Source organism: Canis lupus, chromosome 37, assembly GCF_003254725.2.
Source record: "Canis lupus dingo isolate Sandy chromosome 37, ASM325472v2, whole genome shotgun sequence".
Classification (NCBI taxonomy): domain Eukaryota; kingdom Metazoa; phylum Chordata; class Mammalia; order Carnivora; family Canidae; genus Canis; species Canis lupus.
Genome location: NC_064279.1, coordinates 24,650,916 through 24,666,950, shown reverse-complemented (window position 1 = coordinate 24,666,950; position 16,035 = coordinate 24,650,916). Strand labels below are relative to the sequence as shown.

General features: G+C 40.0%; 1 long non-coding RNA gene across 1 annotated transcript in view; it reads left to right on the top strand.

Annotated features, from left to right (window-relative positions):
- The window catches only part of LOC112656629 (uncharacterized), a 172,070-nt gene extending 157,866 nt beyond the window's left edge, over positions 1–14,204 (top strand). Inside the window, exons 4-5 of the long non-coding RNA XR_003134527.3 lie at positions 11,383–11,534; positions 13,511–14,204. This is a non-coding gene — a long non-coding RNA (uncharacterized LOC112656629). The remainder of the gene's footprint in view (positions 1–11,382; positions 11,535–13,510) is intronic.
- Positions 14,205–16,035: the final 1,831 nt, after the last annotated feature.

The following is a 16,035-nucleotide window of genomic DNA, read 5'->3' as shown; positions in this document are numbered from 1 at the left end:
TGTGGCCCAGAACAAGAGGCTCCAAAGATTTACCCAAATTCTTTACTGATGCTACCATATTTGACTCTTTAGTGTCATATAAAATTGTTTAGCCAGACACTTTCATTACACAGTTTATGTCCCTGACCAAGGACTCAAAGTTTGATTAGATGCCACTTTCCTCCAATTCACTTTTATTTGATGTGCAGTTACTCGCTGCAATAAAGTACATCCTGTAGACATGAGAAAGTTGAGAAAAGGAGATGCAGGAGGAATCATGTTGCACCCTTAGGGTTGAACTTGCGCAGGAATCATTTGGATGGGCCATGTGTCCTACGCTGGATGAACAAATCCACCTGTAAGACTCAGTCAAGAGCTTGGTCATAGAGGACTCTATCTATCATGATTGATATCCATGTCAGTGCTCCTCAAACTTTCACCACTCCTCTCTTGTTTTAGCTCACTAAACTGAGTTGAGATAGGTGGGTCTCACCCTCAATTTATCAATGTGGAGGAATTGGCTTTAGAGGTTGGATTATAGACAAGTCTCCAAGCTGGTGATGGGTAGAGGCAGAGGAGCATCCTACTTTCCCATCCTTTCCCCCCCTTGACCCTAACCCTACAATGAGGTGTCCCTAGAAGCCACAGTCATGTCCTGTTTGTGAGCAAACATGAATGTATCTTGGCCCAGAGCTCTTGAGGAGAATAGAATATAAAGAGACATTTCCTCTGTCTCGCCAGATGGCTTCAGGATAAAATTCTTCCCCAAACCAAGTGTTAGAGTCCAGTTGACTATTTCAGGGAGGGCAAGAAATAACAGGGAGAAGAATTTAATCCTCCTCCTCCCCTAACACACCATTACATCCAAGCTTGGTGGGAGCAGGTCCTGCCAAAACAGGCAAGATTGTTGAACTGAAATCAAGAGGAGGGGCCCCGGCAGAGCAGACCCTTTCAAAAATGAAGATTGGAGGCTGGGGAAATCCACAATCCACAGATCTGAGGTTCCAGACTGGACTCAGCTCCTGGGAGCTGGCTGGGCAGGACATGGAATAAACTGAAGAATACTGAGCCCCATCCAACCCATCTGGGAGCCCACAGTGGAAAATAATGGGGGTAGTACAGTGGGACAGCCCCAACTTCTTGAGATCAATGCATACCTCTGTGCTTGTCTGCATACTTTGTATAAATTTTCATTTTGAAAAAAAAAAAAAAAAAAAAACCCTGAACGGTTAGCATTAAGAATAGCTGCTCATTCTTAAAATGCTTTGGAGAAACCAGAACTTGGAGAAGTCAATGCAAAGGAGGGTGGGGATAAACAGGGAAAAATAGTCTCCCAAAAGAAACGTGAAGGAGCTGGATGTTTGGTCTCAAACTCTCTTATACTAAGCACTTGAGCATTTCATGCTTGGTTTTTGTCACAGAATTAGCATTAGGACCTTCGAATGCATTCATTCATGGGACGTGCATGATGCTCCTACTTAGCACCAAACATTGGCAAGGTTAAAAACAAATAAGAGGGGATCCCTAGGTGGCTCAGCAGTTTAGCGCCTGCCTTGGGCCCAGGGTGTGATCCTGGAGTTGCAGGATCGAGTCCCGCGTCAGGCTCCCTGCATGGAGCCTGCTTCTCCCTCTGCCTGTGTCTCTGCCTCTCCCTCTCTTTCTCTATTTCTCTCTCTCTCTCTCGTAAATAAATAAAATCTTAAAAAAACAAATAAGATATGGCTCTGTACCTAAGGGATGCCAACGATAATGAATTAGCCTCTAATCAAATGAGACTGAATTACTGAGTAATCTTGGTAAATTCAATCACCTTAAAAACAACAACATAGACACACATACAATCAGTGGCAGATTTTCCCAGGTCTCCTTTGGCTCCTTCATCCAATGTGGCACCCACGTCTCCTGAGAATTGCCTAGTTATCCTCCATTTGCCTTACATCTATTTAAACCTGGAAGCAGAATGTTAGAAGGGACTAAAGACCTGCAATACTAGCTTTCCCCAACCCTCCCTTGTGTAAATGAAGGAACAGAGACTCATAGAAGACAAGCAGCTGAGCAGCTTCCTGAACAATCTTTCATGTTCTGTGTCTCCCACTTGATGGATTAGCAGCACCTAAGGTGACTTGATCTTAATGAGACAAGACTTCAGTTGCAATCTCATAAGTAACAGGAGACCATCCCCCCACTCTAAGCTGACCAAGTGTGGTTTGCTCAGGTCCATTCCATGCCTCCAGCCCTTTCTGCCGTGTCCCTCCTGCATGTACCCATCCTTTAGTGAAAATGGGGGCTTAGGGCTCTCTAACAAGTCTTTGTCCTTTCTCTGCTCTGTACTTTCGCTCCTGAACTTGCTGTTTCATGACATATTTTACGGTAACTTCGTACTGTGAAAATCATGTTCATCTTTCAAGACCTACTCCTCTTTCCCTAGGATTCAAATCCGTTCTTCCTGTTTTGATTCTCAACAGTGCTGTGTTCTTGCTTTGTCATCAAGGAGCTGCTTTTCAGTAGGGATGATGTCTTATGTGTAACTGTTGATTGTAGGGTCTGACATAGAACTGTCTACTTGCTGGGGAAACATTTCTTGAAGAGAGCTACCCCATAGACCTCCAACTCATTGCTTGCAGGACCAAATTTGGAACTGAAGTCCCATGACTCTTACACTTGTGCTCTTTCTTTTACACCCTCTGACTCCTGGTTCACCAATTTGTGGAGCTTATTTGAGGTCTTGTTTCACACCATGGTAGTAGAAGCTTATTGCCTATTTATTAATGACACTTTGCTGAATTCAAAGAGAAATAGAGTCTTTGAAAGCATAGACTTCCATTTAGATGTTGGCTTTCACCGATCTTTCCTTCCTTTTTTTTCTCTTCCCTACTGTTTCTCTTCTCCCTCTTTCCTCTCACCTTTTCTGCAATCCCCCATCTACGTCTGCTAATAGAAGACAGTCCAGGTGTTTGGAGTTTTGTAAATACTGATGCAGCATCTGCCTGGCCTGAAGAGACACAATCTTACACCAGACCTTCAGTGTATGGGGTCAACAGAGCATTCAGGGGAATCTCTAAGTGGAGGCTGATCCTAGAGGCACCCACCCTGAGTTATATCTGCCTTTGTACAGCTTCATCATACTGGTAGGTCTAAGAGGACCAAACAGGGCAAATAGATAGATTGGAGATCTTTCTGCCTCATCATGGCCAAGGAAGGATAGATAGGCAGGAAAGCTCCAGAGTTCCTGGAGCCTAGAAAAGCACACTTGGGCTCACCATCCCTGGATGCTGGAGTCTCATACGCCCACTCCCTATCCCTTCCTTAACCCGTTGGCATCTCCTTAGGTTTTGTGGTTCTCTTTTCTATCCTTGCCTCTCAAGCACCAGTACCTTTCAAGTGCCCTGTTCTCTATCCTCCTCTATCCTCTTTGTTTTCACAGAGTGCTTCTGAGTCCTCTCCCATGATTGGCATTATCACCTGGATGTTGTTGTCTCTCAGATCTGACCTCTCTCCTGAAGTCTAAGCCTAACTGATCATTGGACACTGGAACTAAATTTCCCTCTCAGTTAGGAAACACAGTCTCACACCCTCTCCTGTGTCTCCTGCCTTAATAACTGACACCACTGGACACGGTATCCTACCCTAGCAATCCAGGCATGTCCTAGATCCCATCCTCACTGTAACCCTCCCAAAGAGTCATTAACTACTAATCAGTTTCTAGAGATCAGTGGAAGCCACTTGCTTCTTGTGTTCTTCAGACCCTTTCAGTCCCATATGCAGCTCTAACAATAGCCTCCTGATCTTCAGGTGGTCTTCCCCCTAACACGACCACGACAGGAGCCTTTAGCTTCTGCTATTTCTCCATCGGAAAGGAAGGGCATTGGACTACATCTCCGAGAGCTGTCCCAGCCCTGATATTCCTTCACATTTGTCAGCTTGCATATATCACAGGCCTAGAGTAAAAATTTGAGTTTTCTGCCCTTTACCCATTCCCTGCCTCTCAATAACTTTTTTATTCCTCCTCCTCCATTCTGCTAAAAGAGCTTTTGATTGAAATGTGGCAGCCCTAGGACACAAATCTTTAGCCAGAGTATGATTTCCCAGACATTCCCAAGGGAGACAGTCCCGTGTCCTTTCCTTCTGCAGGGAAGGGAGTTGTCTGGAGCCAGGACTTGCACAGAGTGGCCGTTGTTTTCCTCTTATCATGACTGTTATTGTTTTGAGGGCACTGCTCCTCCACTCAGCAGAGGCAGACACACAGATGGAAAGTTTTAAGATGTTTTTCTCCCTGCAAATTAATCAGAGGGCAAATCAAATCTTTGACCCCATTGCACCCTCACCGCCGTCCCTTTAGACACTGGGTTTAATGAGGTGGTTCCTAAGGGTTAGTGTTGCCCTGAGGACCAGGGCTCCTTTGGTTTTGATTTAGAAGCTTTAGTGGAGGGACACCAAGGGGAGCAGTGAGATTTGCACCTGCCAAGAGTTGGTGAACTCGCCATCATCTCTGAAATAACACCTCTGTCTCCACGTTTGAGCTACTGCCACCCTTCTGCTCCCACGCTGACCCCCTCACTCTCTTCTTTAATTGGGAAGCAGATTGCAGGGCACATCACAGGCTGGGAAGCAGTGTGATGCCACACTGGCTCCAGTTTGTGTGTGTATGTGTGTGTGTGTGTGTGTGGGGGTGCGGTGTCCCCGGCTTTCTAGATACTAGAGGTTGCTAGACAAGGGACAGAGAAATGCAAGTACATCCCATGCTGATTCTGGTAAGAAGCTGGCAAAGACTATTTGAGGGATCTTAAGACATCTCTGAACCTTATGAAATATTAGAGCCTGAATAGGAATGTGAAGTTATGTATGTACTCCCCAACTGCACCTGCCATTTTACAAGTATGGAAAATAAGACTTACAGCAAATTAGTGGAGAACTCTCAATCCTGTGTACTTCCCATTACAATCTGCTTCCTAACTGGGTGTGGGTTTCCTTATTCTCCAGAGCCAGGGAGCATCAACATTTGGCTTCAAAAACACTGCTAAATCCTGAACAAACAAACATGAACATGCAAGGTAGTGTTCAAGCTCTCTTACTCTCAAACCTACATGTAATGCTTGTGTTGAACTCTGGGATCCAGGCTTGTTTCAGTGTTTCCCCAACTTATTATTTATAGGTAGGGGAGGAAATATGAGGCCCATGGATACATACGTACTCCCCAAGCTCCCACGCTGATTCTTAAAAGATAAGGGGGTGGGGGTTGTTCGTGTGTATGGAGCAGAGACAGACTTTCCTAAATTTTGGCCAGCTGTGTTTGTCTTAGATCTGGGAAGCATGGTAGAGTGGAGGAGGTTTCAATTAGAGGAACTTCATAGAGAACTGAGTGGGTTCCCCCTTTTGCCTTCCTCCTCAATCACTGAGTTGCATTCCAACTTTAGAATTCTTCAAGATTAAAAAAAATTGGGAAACAAACAAGGTTAGGAGTCAGAACCCCTAACCTGGTTTTGCTCCTGTAACTCATCCATATATTCGTATATTTAGGACAAAATGGTCATTGAGCTACTACTATATGACTGGAATATTCTAGGTGCTGGGTATTTGATGTGGGCCAGTGCAAAATTCCTGTTTCTCTAGGTCTCACATTACAGTGGGGAAGTCAAAATTGCCACAGGAGTAATATTATCAAATGCTATAAAGAAAACAAAAATTGGATAAGGCAGTAGAGAGGACCTGACAAGAGAATGTGTTTGTGTGGGGTTGTGTCCTGATGTTTTAAAATAGGTCCATAAATTCTTTCATACACTTCAAAATGTGAAGCCTAATTCCCCTTGCCTTGAGTGTGCTCTAGATGTAATGACTTGTTCCTAAGAAATAGACTGAAGTGGAAGTCATGGGGTATGACTTTGGAAGCTGGATAATAAAATCACTGTGTCTTTCTCCTGTTTTGTTTTTTATTTTTTGAAATGTCTGTTCTGTGGGAAGTTTACCAACATGTTACGAGGACACTCAAGCATCTTAAGAGGCTCAGGTTGCAGGGAACTGAAGCCTCTTGTCAAAAGCCCTGTAAGGAACCTCTAGGAAACTGGTTCTCTAGCCTCAGACAAACCTTCAGATGACTGCAGTCCCTGCCAACATCCTGATGGCAAGGGAATGAGAGACACTAAGGCAGAAACACCCAGATAAGCTGATCCTGGATTCCTGATCAAGAACAACTATGCGGTAAATATTTGTTGTATGAAGCCAGAGGTTTAGGGGGTGATTTGTTTAATGGTAATAGATAACTAATATATAGGGATGTTCTCTCTCTGGGAAAGGAGTAGTTGAACAGAGACCAGAATGAAAAGGGAAAATGAGCCAAGTTAAGATACATATGAAGAAAGCCTGAAGCAGAAAGCATAGAACTGGCAAAGGCCTTTTGGTAGGAACATGCTGGAAATGTTCAAAGACATGTCACAGAAAAATAGTCCAAGATTTGGAAATGGACAAGACATCACTGGACAGCCTTTCAGAGGAGAGCTGAGCATCATCGAGGGTATTTTCTGGGGCTTACCCGATTATGCTGAGATATTTCTCTTTGACTTTTTTTTTTAAGATTTTATTTATTTATTCATGAGAGACAGACAGAGAGAGAAAGAGAGAGAGAGAGAGAGAGAGAAAGAGAGAGAGAGAGGCAGAGACATAGCGAGAGAGAGAGGCAGGCTCCATGCAGGGAGCCCGATGTGGGACTCGATCCCGGTTCTCCAGAACCATGCCCTGGGCCGAAGGCAGGCACTAAACCGCTGAGCCATCCAGAGATCCCCTTTGACTGACTGTTTTTTTTTTTCCTTTGACTGACTTTTGATTGCCTAAGTTACTTTACAATTCCGTTGAGGTGGAATTCAACTTGTAGAAAACTTATATGAATGCAAATGATTCTTTTCTAAAACAGTATAATTAATTTTGTCCTGTAGAGCTATAACTGAATTCTACTCTGTAGTAAAGAAGGCCCTAAACAATACAATTTACGCAGCTTTGAATTAAAATTTTAATACCACACAATTCACCCATTTAAATCAATGTTTTCTCAGTATATTCATAGGGTTATGCAAGCACCACCACAATCTAATTTTTGTCCACCGCATAAAGAAAACCCATACCCATTAGTAGGTTCCCTTCCTTCCATCATCCCCTCTATTATCTCTCTCTCCCAGATCAGCCCCAGATAATCACTAATCTACTGTCTGTCATAGATTTGCCTATTCTAGAAATTTATATAAAGGTAATTATACACTATGTGGTCTTTTGGGATGGGCTTCCCTCATTTAGCATAATTTGCATGGTTCAATCATCTTATAGCATGTATTAATACTTCAGTCTTTATTGCCAGATTCAATTGTATAGAAATGTAATATTTTGTCTTTTTATGTATTAGTTGATGGACATTTGGGTTTTTTCTACTTTGGGGATAGTGTGACTAATGTTCCCATGAACAACAGGTCTAGTTTTTATGTGAATGCATGTTTTAATTTCTTTGGGGTATCTACCTAGGAGTGGAATTGCTGGGTCCTATGACAAGGCCATGGTTAGTATTTTGAGGAACTGTCAAACTATTTTTTAAAGTGGCTGCACCATTTTACATTCCCTCTAGCAGCGCGTGAGGGTTCCAATTTCTCTACATCCTTGCCAACACTTATTATCATCCATCATTTTGATTATAGCCATTTTAGTGGGTATGAGGTGATTTCTTGTGGTTTCAATTTGCATTCCCTAATGACTAATGATGTTGAACATCATTTCATGCACTTATTGGCCATTTTTATATTTTTCTTGGAGCAATGTCTATTTAAAGCCTTTGCCAATTTTTAAATTTGTCTTTTACTGTTGAGTTTTAAGAATTCTTTATATATTCTGGGAAGAAGTCTTTTATCAAATATATGACTTGCAATTATTTTCTCCCACTGTAAGAGTTGTCTTCACTTTCTTGATGGTATTATTGGCAGAAGAAAAGTTTTAAATTTTAAGTACTATTTTTTCTTTTCTTTTTCTTTTTTTTTTTTGATTGTGCTTTTGGTATTGTATTAAAGAAACAACTGCCTGACCCAAGACCATAATTTGCTTTTATGTTTTCTTCTAAGAGTTCTGTTGTTTTAGCTCTTACATCTAGGTCTATTATTCATTTTGAGTTAATTTTGTGTATGTTACATGGTAAAGATCTATATTAATCCTTTTTGTTCTCCAAGTTTTTATTTAAATTCCAGCTAGTTAACACACAGTATAATATTAGTTTCAGGTGTAGGATTTAGTGATTCATCACTTACATACAACACCAGTGCTCATCACAAGTGCCCTCCTTAAACCTCCTCACCTATTTAACCTATCTTTCCCCTCTCCCTTCCCTTGGGTAACCATCAGATTATTCTCTATAGTTAAGAGTCTGTTTCATGGTTTGCTTCTCTCTTCCCCCCACCCATGTTCATCTGTTTTGTTTCTTATCCTGTTGTCACTGCACCATTTTCTAAAGACTATTCTTTCCCCCATTGAATTATCTTTGCATCCTTGTTGAACATTAATTGCTGTGTGTTTTTATTTATGGGTTTTCAATTCTATTTTATTGAGCTATGTGTCTATCTTTATGCTAGCACCACATTTTCTTGGTTGCTATAGTTTTGTAGTAATTTTTCAGGTAAGGGAGTGAATTCTTCAACTTGGTTCTTCTTTTTCAAAATTGTTTTAACTTTTCTGAATCCTGTGAATTTCTATAGGAATTTTAAGATTTCTAAGGAATTTTAAGTTTGTCAATTTCTGGGGAAAAAAAGGCAGCTGGTATATTGATAGGGATAGTTTTGTATCTGGGGAGTAAAGTCATCTTAACAATATTGTCATTTGATTTATGAACATGAAATATCTGTCCGCTTATTTAGATGCTCCTTTATTTCTTTCAGTGACAATTTGTAATCATCAGTGCATGTCCTGTACTTCTTTTAAAGTGTATTCTTGGTCGCTCAGTTGGGTTAAGCGTCTGCCTTCAGCTCAGGTCATGTTCTCAGGGTCCTAGGATAGAGCCTCGTGTTGGGCTTTCTGTTCAGCGGGGAGTCTACTTCTCCCTCTCCCTCTCTCTTTGTGCTCTCCCCCTCTCTCTCAAATAAATAAATAAATAAATAAATAAATAAATAAATAAAATCTTAAAAAAAGTGTGTTCTTAAGTATTTAACTATTATAAATAGAATTAAATTATTAATTTAATTTTCAAGATTTTCACTGCTAGTATGTAGAAGTACAAGGGATGTTTTTATATTGATTTTATATTTTCCAACTTTGCTGATTCTAACTTGTTTTCATAGTATTTTAGTAGATTCCTTGGTAGTTTCTAAATATTTTTTTTTTTAAATTTTATTTATTTATGATAGTCACAGAGCGAGAGAGAGAGGCAGAGACACAGGCAGACGGAGAAGCAGGCTCCATGCACCGGGAGCCCGATGTGGGATTCGATCCCGGGTCTCCAGGATCGCGCCCCGGGCCAAAGGCAGGCGCCAAACCGCTGCGCCACCCAGGGATCCCTCCTTGGTAGTTTCTAGATACAAAATTATGCCATATGCAAGTACACAATTTTACTTTTCCCTTTCTCATCTGGTTGACTTTTATTTTTTTTTCTTGCCTAATTTCTTGCTCGACCCCCTAACAATGTTAAAGAAGTTGTAAGAATGGATGATCTTGTCTTGATCCTGATCTTATGGTGAAAGCATTCAGTATTTCACTATTTTTTTAATGTTTCAAGTTTTTATTTAAATTCTAGTTAGTTAATATTAGTTTCAGGAGTAGAATTTAGCAATTCATCAATTCTTTATAACACCCATCACAAAAAGTACCCTCCTTAACACCCATCACCCATTTAGCCCATGCCCTTCCCACCTCTTCAGCAATCCTCAGTTTGTTCTATGCAGTTAAAAGTCACCTTTATGATTTGCCTCCCTCTCTTTTTTTCCTTCCTGTATGATTATCTATTTTGTTTCATAAATTCCACACATGAGTGGAATCATATGGCATTTGTCTTTCTCTGACTGACTTATTTCACTTAGCATAATAAACTAGCTCTATCAATGTCATTGTAAATGGCAAGATTTCATTCTTTTCCGATGGCTGAGTAATATTCCATTGTGTGTGTGTGTATATATATATATCACATGTTCTTTATCTTGCATCAGTCTTTGGACATTTGAGCTCTTTCCATAATTTGACTATTGTTTCTTTAAAAGATTTTGTTTATTTATTTGAGAAAGAAAGAGAGAGTGTTTTTTATCCTTTGGGTAAATACCTAAGTATTTATAATGCAATTGTTGGGTTGTAGGGTAGTTCTAATTTTAACTTCTTGAAGAATCTCCATCCTGTTTTCCAGAGTGGCTGCAGCAGTTTTCATTCCCACCAACAGTGTAAGAGGTTTCCCCTTTCTTCACATACTTGCCAACATCTGTTGTTTCCCCTGTTGTTAATTTTAACCATTCTGACAGATGTGAGGTGGTATCTCATTGTGGTTTTGATTTGTATTTCCCTGGTGAATGATGATGAACATCTTTTCATGTGTCTATTAGTCATCTGTATGTCCTTTTTGGAAAAATGTCTATTCCTGTCTTCTGCCCATTTCTTAACTGGATTATTTGGTTGTAGGATGTTGAATTTGAGTTCTTTATAGATTTTGGATGCTAACTCTTTATCAAATATGTTATTTGCAAATATCTTCTCCCATTTTAAAGGTTGCCCTTAGTTTTGTTGATTATTTCCTTTGCTGTGCAGAAGGTTTTTATCTTGATGATGTCCCAATAGTTCATTTTTGCTTTTGTTTCCCTTGCCTCTGGAGATATGTCCAGCGAGAAATTGCCATGGTCGAGGTCAACTTCAATTTTTTTTGTAAGTGTTCTGTGGTTCTCAGAGTACAGATCTTTTACTTTTACCTCTTTGATTAGGTTTATCCCTAGGTATCTTATGGTTTTTGGTGCAATTGTAAATGGGGTCAATTCCTTGATTTCTCTTTCTGCTGTTTCATTATTCATACATAGAAATGCAACAGATTTCTGTACACTGATTTTGTATTCTCTGACTACTGAATTTGTGTGTCAGTTCGAGCAATTTTTTGGTGGAGTCTGTTGGGTTTTCTACATAGAATATCATGTTGTCTGTGAATAGTGAAAGTTGAGTTTTGTCCTTGCCAATTTGGAGGCCTTTTATTTCTTTTTATTGCCTTCTACTATTAAGTATGATAGCTGTGGGTGTCTGTATATGGTCTTTATCACAAAGAAGGAAGTTCCTTTCTTCCTAGTTTGCTAAGTGTTTTTTTTTTTAATCATGAAAGGTGTTGGATTTTTGTCAGTTATTTTTTTCTATGTTTATTGAGATGATCATATGGATTTGGTCCCTTTTTTTTTTTTTAAATGTTTGGATTTTTTTTTTTTTTAGATTTTATTTATTCATCAAAGACACAGAGAGAGACAGAGACACAGGCAGAGGGAGAAGCAGGCTCCCGCAAGGAACCGATGTGGGACTCAATCCACTGGCCCCGGGATCACGACCTGAGCTGAAGGCAGACGCTCAACCACTGAGCCACTCAGGTACCCCTAGATTTGGTCCTTTTTAAAAAATATGGTATATTACATTAAGTAATTTTCAGATGTTAAACTAACCTTGCATTTCTGGGATAAGTCCCACTTGGTTTGGTGCATAATAATTATTTTTATATGTTGCTTAATTCAGTTTGCTAGTGCGTTGTTGAGTATTTTTGGTGTCTGTATTCATATGGGAAATTAGCCTATTCCAATATTATTTTCTTGTGATGTCTTTGTGTGTGAGGATCAAGTAATACTGGTCTCATATAAGGAGTTGAGAAGTGCTCTCTGCTGCATTTTTGGAAGGGTTTTGAGGTTTGTATTCATTTTTCTTGAGTGTTTGTCAGCTTTTAAAATAACTGATTCCATTATTTTACTTGTTATAGATCTATTCCTATTTTTTATATCCCTTGATTAAATTTCTACTATTTTTCTCTTTCTAGACATTTATCCATTTACCATAAGTTATCTAATTTGTTGGTATACAGGTGTTCATGGTATTCTTTTATATGCATTTTTATTTATGTAAGATTGATTATGACGTTTCTTCTTTCATTCTTGATTTTAGTAATTTGAGTCCTCTCTTTTTCTCTTGGTCAGCCTACCCAAATATGTATCAGTTTTATTGATCTGAACATTGTATTTCATTGTCTTATATGATATTAACCAGGTTTGCACTTATTAGAAAATTCACTTTAACATTTCTGACAGCCTATGTATACACATATATGTCTGTTCTTCAAATTTTCTTCTGAACCAATCTTAAGTGGTTCTCTCACTAATGAGTTGAGTAAAATATTTGACATGTGTTGATTGCATATTTTAATGGAAATAATGTTTTAAGCTTTTGAAAGTTATACTTTAGCATAAAGTAGAAAAATCAATGAGAAGTCAGAAGGGGTGGAAAATGAGTCAGAGAGAAAAACACAGAACAGATCATGTATGTCTTTGTAGGCCATGCTAAGAAGGTTGTTTTTTGCTCTAGGTGAGAGGAAAAGCTATTAGCATCACCTCAGACAAGTTCCATCCTTAACTGAGACCTCAAATACCGATCTGTCTCTATGCCATTTCACAGGATGACTGTGAGGATGGAATGGGATTATAGAACTGAAAATGGCACTTAGTCTGGTCATCTGTGAGGTCAGTTTTCAAGCACTCATGACTTGGTCCAGATTTTTGTTTTCAAATCCTTACTTATTGGCAGTTTCTTGAGGAAAGAAGACAGGGAATTCTAGAGGGCTGGACCCTGGATCCTGAGAAAAGCAGTCCTATCCATGAAGATACTGGGAATTTCATACATGAAATAGGGGCTAGGATGGTCATTAGACCCCACAGAGAAGAGGAAATGGGATTAAGGCAATTTGAGGGTTCAAATGGTGGGCATGGCTTATCTCACTATCTCTGGCTGGGGCTGGTTCTGGGTGATTTGAGGGTTAAGGTGGTGGAGAGGCAAGTCTGAGGAGTAGACAGGGCATGAGAGAGAGATGCTGGGGTGTGTTAAATACAGTTGATAGAAGGTCTCTGAATTCAAAGGTCAGAAGTTTGAGCTTGAAGTGGAAAGCAAAATTCTGGCAAGTAACTAAGCTGCAAAATAGGTTTAGGATGTGAGTGTATTATGGTGCTTAGGGCTGGGAGAGACAAAGGCCAAGAAGAGAGATGACAGTGAACCAGAGAGAAAACACCCTTCAGACAGTTTGCCTTGGACAAATGACCAAGCGTCTCTCTCTAGCCTGCACATGAGAGTATTCATAGATGGAAAATGAATCAAATAAATATCTCTTTCATTCAATCTTCTTTATCTTTATTTTATTCTGCCCCCTGGCTTGATCTAAATCTTAAACTATTCGTGGAGATTTTAAAATATATTCCAGCCCTGGGAATCCTCCCTGGACAACTTTTGCTGGTTGTATAATTTAAATTCCTGTTGTTTATGCTAACTCCCATTTTCTCTTGTCTTTTCCTCTGCAATCTGTCTTTCCCAGCGTTCAGCTCAAGTCCTGAGGAGCAGTGGTAAACCCCAGACAACCTGCAAGGCAAGTCTAATAGGCTGGAATGGGTGGGCCTTCAGGGAAGGAGAACACTCTCAGGAAATGGTCTGACCGCACAACCCTGGTTGCTGGAGGTAATAGAAACCCAAATTACTCGGCTCACAAGCCTACTTTATCAGCATGACCTGAGTACAGAGAGCTATAAAGTGTGTTCTTTGAGGATTTTCTTTTCTTCCTTTTTCTCTCTTTGCAATTAAGAGTAGAAGTCTCCAGGAAAAGAATCATATAAACATAAGGGTAGAATTAAGATAAATGCATTCCTTTTGCTTAGGAAATTTTCCATGATGAATGAATAGCTCTCTAGTCCTTATTCAGCAAGGTCAAGTGCTGGCTCTTTAAAGAAGATTCACTTTTCTACAGCTGAGGCTGGGTGTTGGGGCTGGGGGCCTTGAGAGAGAAAACAATTTTATAGAAAAAGAGAACTAATAGTCAATGCTGAATTCTCCCAAGAGATTGCTGCTCCTTGGTGGTTTCAGAGCTGATGGTGGACTCTATGATTGCTTTGGGGTCTCTCTCCTAGTCTGCCTCTGGAGCTGACTTGAGTCTTCATTGTTAAAGCTGTGAGACCTAAGAACACTTTCTTTTTTTTTTTTTTAAGATTTTATTTGTTTATTTATATGAGGGACAGAGAGAGAGAGAGACAGAGACAGAGACAGAGGGAGAAGCAGACTCCATGCAGGGAGCCCGACATGGGACTTGATCCCAGAACTCCAAGATCATGATCTGGGCCAAAGGCAGGCACTAAACCACTGAGCCACCCAGGGATCCCCATTAGAACACTTTCAATAGAGGGTCCCATGCTCATTCCAGATGGAAACAAAACTTCTGCTTTTCATTTACACCCCAGAGAGAACAAACCTCAAGATAATATGATTGGAAATGCTTCATGGAAGAAAGGTTATCAGAAAACCTGGGTCCCAGACCTGACTCTGCCACTAACAAAGCTCAGAAAATGCAAATGATATGTCTACTCCCTGACCAATGCCACAGCTGGTGAGATTGGCAGGAGTTGGGCTATAATTTCTAAGTTCCTCCCAAACTCTGACATTCCATGTCTGAGTGTCATAGAGACCCCTGAACATTCCTAAAGGTCCACTTGCTTTTTCTAATTGTCTTCTTATATCCCTTCCTCTGTACCAAATTTTTAGAGGGCTTGGTGTAACAAAGTTAGAAAGCTGCTGAACAGACAAACATTACCTGAGGAATCTGGCTCGGTTTTATTCTTAGTTTTGAAAGCAAGTAGGGATGAAAAGACTTAGAACATAGGATGTTTGATATTTAGGATTGTCAGGCCTAAAGGACATACTAGAGCAAAATCTTACACATTAGGAAAAAAAATCATGTTCCTAGAGGTGAAATAACTAGAGGAAGAATGATGAAGTCCATCTTTATAGATGTGCTTATTGCATTCTAATTTAGAGGTTCTGCTTATCAAGGGAAGACATACAAGTGGAAGAATAGATGGACAAGAAGAAAATGATGTAGGAACACAGATGGTTCATTACTTTGTCACTTTATATGGGTTTTCAGGACCTCTGGCCTTTACCTTAAGAGGTGAATCTCCATTTGGGCTACACTGTCACCAAGAAGTGAATAGAATCCTGGACCCATTATAGAGATATCTTGGCCAGTTCTCTCTGAAAGGTTATGGAATGGATTCCCATGCCATACACATTAATAAAATGAAAATTAAAAAGAGGAAGAAAAAGAAAGAAAATAGGAGAATAGTTCTATCAAAAGAGTCTAGCCTTCTAGCTACATTTCAGAACTTAATCTCTTTGTTTCATCTTTAAAATAAAGGTTTTTGTACCCCTTGGCATCGTCCTCCCTAATCCTTAAATACTGTTTAATCACTTTTGCATATAGCTGACATCTTAGGACCAGATTTGTTTAAAATATTCCTTTCCACTCACACTGAACCCTTTTCTTGGAGTCCAACTTCTTAGAAACTTGTCTATTTCCCTGAAACTTTTGACCATATTTCCACAAAAAATAATCTTTCAGACATTTTCAAATATTTGGCAGTGGTAACCCAGAAGGAGTCCAGTGATGGGCAAAGCTGGAGAAGCATGACTAAACTTTCTCAGAATGCTTGGTTTTTAGCTAAACAGTTTAGGAAGGCAGAAGAGGAAAAGGAAGAAGAAGAAGAAGAAGAAGAAGAAGAAGAAGAAGAAGAAGAAGAAGAAGAAGAAGAAGAAGAAAGAAGAAGAAGGGGAAGGGGAAAAGTAAGAAGAAAGGAAAGGAGAAGGGGAGGGGGGGAAATGAGAGGGAGAGAAGGAAGGGAAGGGGAAGGGAAAGGAGGAGAAGAGGAAGAGGAGGAAAAGAAAAGCCATCATCCTATATTCTCTCACCACTTCCTTTGCTCTTCTTCACCCATTTCTAATCACTTCCTTCTTCAATAAGAAGGTGGCACTAACACAAACCGCCAAGTTGGCATTATGGAGATATCATAGAATTAT